Genomic DNA, 6,459 nt, shown 5'->3' on the forward strand with positions numbered 1-6,459 from the left:
TTGAGGCTCAGGTCAGAGGCCTCCTAATGAATGTTTTGGCCATCAGATTATACCATGGGTAATTAAGCTTTTGCCTCTCCTCCTGTTCAGCAAGTCACCTGCTTGTTCTGCACTTTGAGCGGGTGGAGGCCAGGAGGAACAAGGTGCTGCCACTCCTGGAATTCCTCTTCACGTTCTGCCATCAAAAGAATTGCCCAGCCTGATTTAAGGGGAGAGTCCTCCCTTTTCCACAACTCACCTTGTCCTACCCACTGCCCCCAGATCCTTCCAGGCAAAGGCTATTCAGTAGCAGAGGAGTTAATGCAATGCTCCAGTAGAAAACCTGCAAAGAGCAATCATTCCCCTGCACTCAAGCTGAAATGATGTCTTTTCATTAGCCCTGTTTCTCTCGGTTTCAGTACAATTGGCAACAAAAATGACTTCAGAGGCAAGCATGCAACCTGTGAAAAGATTTTTTGACTCCCTTGTCAGGCGGGGTTGACTAGAGAAACAAATCCAGGGAAACTGATATATGTGTAGGAAGAGCTTTGTATCGAAGAGTAATTGTGTATCAGGAAAATATCCCAGCCCAGTGCAACGCAAGTCCATAAGTCTGATACTAATTATCAAATATCCCAGCCCAGTGCAACGCAAGTCCATAAGTCTGATACTAGTCCATAAGTCTGACACGAGTCCATAAGTCTGACACTAGTCCATAAGTCTGATACAACTCAAGTCCATAAGTCTGACACTAGTCCCTCTTCAGAGCCACGGAGCCACATGCAACGATGCAGAATGCGGGATGATCACAGGCGGTAGGTGCAAAGTCCTGTGGATCCCATGGCGGTGGCTGCCTCACAGGCGTTGCAGCAACCAGGGTCAGCCAGCAGGAAGGTGAAGGCAGAGGGAGGTTCCCGGGACCCTCCATATGAGAAAGCCATGCCTACAAGGAGGCACCATCAGGCTGTGACCTACTGGCAGACTGGATACCACCCCTACACTATGATACATCTTCAAGTTGACACGAAGGTATGTAACTGTCAACACCATCCCTCTCCCTTCCTGCTCTAGTTTGTCCTGGCCCCTCAGGCCTAGAGGAAACCAGTGCCACTCAGTACAGGACAATGCACGGGTCGCCGCGTTTGACTTGACTCGCAACAACAACGCTGGATAAAAGAAACACAAGATGGCAATGGGATTGATGCTGACCTGGCGACTCAGAGGGAGAGGGACATGCGGAATGGACATCAATGGTCCCAAGTTGATTGTGATGACAATGCACAGTCCTTCTGAGTAGACTTGAATCATTTCATTGTGTTAATTAGTACACAATAAAAAAATACCAACTCGGGACATTAGATATGATGTGGGCTCCAGCTTCCTTTCTGCCCGCCTCCTGCTACTCCTTGCTTGGACTCCTAAACTCCAGCCAAATCAAACTATGCCGGGTTCTGTGACTGCCGAGGTGCTCTCTCCGGCCTCCGTGCCGGTAGTCCTCTCCTCTAGCCAACTCTTCTTCGTTCTTAAAGACTCACTTTGCATGTGCCCATTCCGAGAAGCCTTCCCACAGTTTTACTCTCCTTCTCTACTCCAGACTTCGTATTTGGTGCTCTTGAGATGGTCTTATTCTTGGGACTCGCCTCTCTCAAAGCAGGTGACAATTAAGTTAAATGCCTATTTATTTGTTTATCTCCTTGAGACAGGGCTTTTCCTGGCTCAGCTCACACACACACACACACACACACACACACACACACACGGATAAGAGAGTATTGCTAAAATATCATAGAAAATGTTATTAAGTAAAACTATCCGATGTGAAGCTATTGTTTCTCAACATACCCCCACCAAGCGATAGACACTTCCGAAGGCAGTGTTCCCGTCTCTCCAACTGCCCAAAGGAACCCTGGTGGAGTAGTGGTTATGCACCATCCTACTACCCTTACAAAACATCAGCAGTTCAAAACCACCAGCTACTCCAAGGGAGAGGGTGTGTGTGTGGCGGGGGAGTTCTGTAACTCTCATAGAGCGGTACAGCCTCAGAAACTCATAGGGGTAGTTTTCCCCTGTCATAAATGGTCGCTACGAGTCTGCATCAAGTAAACGTCAGTGAGGTTTTGGGCCTCTTCCGTAGTTGTGTAGTGGATGATGCTTCTGGCTACTAATGGCAAAATCAGTGGTTTGAACACATCAACCACCCCAGGAGAGGGAGACAAAGGCTCTCTGCTCCTATAAAGATTTAGAGTTTCAAAAACCCGAAGGGGCAGTTCTACTCTATCCTATAGGGTTGCTATGAGTCGGAGTTAACTCAATGGCAGTGAATTTGTTAGTTTTAACTCTTCCTGAATTCTGCGCTTTTCCATTTACATCAAGTGGCAATTTTGATAGCCTGGAGGGATTTAACTTGTGTTCCTTTTAAATGTTCTTTGAGTTTTAGGATCAAAAAGAAGTCTGAAGGGGTAAGATTGCGGTCATAGGGTGGATGGGGTAAAATTTCCCATGGAAATGATTGTAGGACAGCCTTTGCTAATTATTGAAGAATGAGCAGGTGCCTTATTATGATTTAAAAAATTCCTCAGCACAATTCCCCTCACCAATACACTTTCAATTTGATTAAAATGTCTTCCTAATTAGTCCCTTTGATCATCCTATTTCCTTCAAGAAAATCTGTCAAGGACCCCCAAAACAGGCACCATAACCTTCTGAGCTGAGCGCTGGGCTTTGAATTTAACTTTCCTAATGCACAGCCTCAAAATCACTGTTTAACTTGCCCAACATATCTCCTCAAAAGCACTGTTTTGATCGGGCTATTTTTAAAAGGCACTCTATAAAGACTAGCTCTCTCACTGCCATCAGGTTGATGCCAACTCACAGCAACCTTATAGGCCAGAGCAGAAGTCTCTCTCCCTGTGGGTTTCTGAGACTGTAACTCTTCAGAGCAGAAGAAGGCCCGAGCTGTCTCCTCTAGAGCGGCTAGTGGTTTCAAACTGCTAACATGAGAGTCCGCAACCCAAAGCATAATCAGGACTCCTTCTAATAAGGCTAAGACAGGATGTTATGGACAGCATTTGTCCACAGCGATCCACGGATTGCAGTGACACGTTTAAACATGTTTTGTTTGGATAAACCGATGCTTGCATGAACTGGAAGGAGTGCCGCTATGACTGACAGAGGAAGCCCAAAATACATTTGCAGGCTCTACATAGGGAATAAGCCTCCAGTGACCTCCCTCTAACCATAACTGAGGGATGGGAATAAACTGGTGATCAGACAGAGAGAATTGGAGAGATGGCTATAGTAGATTAAAATGATCAATCTGACATGAACGGTTAAAACCTTGTCTCTGGATCCCTCTCCTGATACACTTTGGGCTTGATCCGGTTTTGAATATATTTTATGTGTGGGGTTTTTTTTCATATTGGGGTTTATTTTGACACTGTAAGTAGCCTTTTATCTAAAATGCAAACAAACTATTAAATAATGAAATGTTAAACATTGACCTTCGTATTAGGCTGGAATGTCTAGAGAACCAAATCCAGTGATACTCACATGAGGGCATGCAAAAAAAACCAAAAACGACCCCCCAGCTATGTATTTAATTTTTTTATATAAAACAACCTTATCACCTTCAAAGGACTCTCCATTACACTTAATACATTTGTCAAATCTGTGATTTCATTCTTGAAAACATTGTACTAACTCATCTGTTTGAATGGCTGACAGCACCTCCCTCGTTGTTCTCTTGACCTCTTCTATGTCGTCAATTCACGGTCCTTTCATGGCCCTCTTCATTCCCAGAAACAAAATAAAGTCACACGGAGCGATATCAGGTGAGTCAGATGTGTGGGGCAAGGTGGGGCATGCTGTTTTTTGGAAGAAACAACAAACAAAACTGGCACACTGAGATGGTTGCATGAGCAGGGGCACTGTCATGGTGGCAAAACCAGTCCCCCGTCTGCCACAAATCAGATCTTTTCTGTCTCACACTGTTACACTATCTTTCCAGAACCTCTAAATAGAAAGCTTGATTAACAGTCTGACCTGGTGGAACAAACTCTAAATGCACTATCCCCCTCATATAAAAAAAATCAAATAAGCATAATTTTGATCTTTGATTTCACTTGATGAGCTTTTGGGAGGTGGGGTGAAAATGGCCTCTTCCACTGGCTTGATGATGTGTGCTTTCATGGTCATAAGAATGGCACCATGTCTCCTCACCAGTAATGACCTTGGGAGAAAAGTCTGGGTTGCTTTGGAGCTGTTCTTTCAAAGCACGGCATGCTTCCACTCGATGCTCTTTTTCCTGGTTAGTAAGAACCCAAGAGACAAATTTTGCAGCGACCCTTCTCATTCCCAAATCTCCCATTAAAATTCACTGAACAGAGCTCCAAGATATTCCAGAGAACTTCCCCAGCTCTTCAATAGTCTGTAGTTGGACTTGGAGCACAAGTGCATGAATTTTCTCAACATTTTCATCCATTCGGGAAGTTGAAGGACATCCAGAACGAGGTTTATCATCAATTGACTTTTCACCTTTTTTGAAATGAGAAAACCACTCGGACACTAGAGTTTGTCCATAGTGCTGAAATTATAAACTGTGTTCAAAATCACAACGGTTTCTGTGGCATTTTACTTGAGCAGGAAACAAAATTAAACAGCTGCACATTGTTCTTTTAAATCGACCATCCAAAGAAATGAGGTTCGAGAGAAACTGCTATCACACAAAAAAAATCACTGTGACCAGAGAGAACCTTCCCAGGCAGACGCCACTGGGTGCACTAACTCAGAGCAAATTGCTGGATACTTGCCTAGTGGGGAAATGTGTACTATGAAAGCTCCTCCCAGTGGAGCTTTTTCTGTTTGTTTTTTTTGGGGGGGTACCCCCTCATATAATCATATTTCTGTGATTGATTTCCAGATTTTTTGCCTCAAACACCTGTTATCTTATTTTTAGCTTATCAAGTTACTTTCCAATTACCAAGAAGTTATAATTAAAATATGATTGAAAAGAAATCTTAAAATAAAAATTAGTCATACAATGATTTCTTAACTTCTGTACTCTGTGTGAGACACAAAGGAAGAGAAAATGGGAAGAGCCAATTACTTTAGATTTGTAGAACGCACAGAAACTTTGGCAGATTTTAAAAAGTGAATAAATCTCCCTCATCTTCGAAAATTTTCTTGAAATCACCCATTAACTGTCATCAGTCCATTACTGTATTAGAACTTGTTTAGAATCCAGGACAAAAGAAACTTTAAAGAGAATTAATAAAGGAACTTCAGAAAGACCAGAACATCAGTGATGCCAACACTCCTGGCAAAAGGGCAGGAGAGGTGAGTCTCATTAGTACATAATGATAAATGAACAATCACTCTATGAAAAGGAAGCAAACTTAAGGCTGATTTTTTTTTAAACATGTGAAAGTTGGACACTGAAAGGAAGACCAAAAAAGAAAAGCACTTAAATGATGGTGCTGGCAAAGAATATTAACATGTTATATTGGACATGTGACCAGGAGAGATCAGTCCCTGGAAAAGGATAGCATGGCTGGTAAAGCAGAGGAGCAGTGAGAATGAGGAAGACTCTCTACAGGACCAATCGACACAGTAGCAACGCAATGGGCTCAAACCTAAGAGCAGTGTGAGGACGGCGCTGGCCCGGTGGGGGGCGGGGTTCATCCTGTTGAGCAGACATAGGGTCGCTCTCGGTCAGAACCGCCCCGATGGCACCGAACAACGACACGGACGGAGGTCTAGTCCACTGTGCCTCCGACCGCTAACCTAAAGGTGTTCAAAGAAGTTTAAAATGTCTTGATTGTTGCTTTCCTACATAATTATACTTGCGGATACAGAATATAATAAAACTAATCAACATAATACATTTAAATGTATTCGAGCACAAGAGGCAATTTGACAAAGCTTCAATAGGAAGACAACCAGATAAGATCATCTTGAAAATATAAACTCCAAGAAATAGTAAACAAGTTCATTCACATTCAAGCCCAAAGGTTATAAAATACAGAAATAATCTTAGAATACAATACCTCTTGTTTAAAACTATAGACTTTTGATACTATAAATTTTATTTATAATAATCCTATTGTGGATTTTATTGCACCCCTACCCCCATTAATATGTGTTGTACACACTAACCTCTATGCCCGTGGCTATTAAGCCATTTGAAAATGGATGCTTTGTAATGTTAATGAGAAATAATCAGTGTGTGGTGTGTCTTAAGTCAATCTCTTTAAAGTGTAAAAGAGATTAAACAACAAGCCTGGGAAGCAGAGGCAGGGGAAGCAAAGCCTGACGAGTCGGTCACATGCAGGTCGCCCAGGGTCAGAATCATAGACAAGATCAGAACCTTCTTCCAGAGCAAACAAAGAGAGAAAGCCTTCTGGTAGAAGGCTGGACACCTTGAATTTGGACTTCTAGTTTCCTGAACTGTGAGAAAATAAATGTCTATTTGCTAAAGCCAGC

The sequence above is a fragment of the Echinops telfairi genome, unplaced genomic scaffold (genome assembly GCF_000313985.2).
Source record: "Echinops telfairi isolate 266 unplaced genomic scaffold, ASM31398v2 ScPeMD7_443;HRSCAF=831, whole genome shotgun sequence".
In the NCBI taxonomy this organism is placed as follows: Eukaryota; Metazoa; Chordata; class Mammalia; order Afrosoricida; family Tenrecidae; genus Echinops; species Echinops telfairi.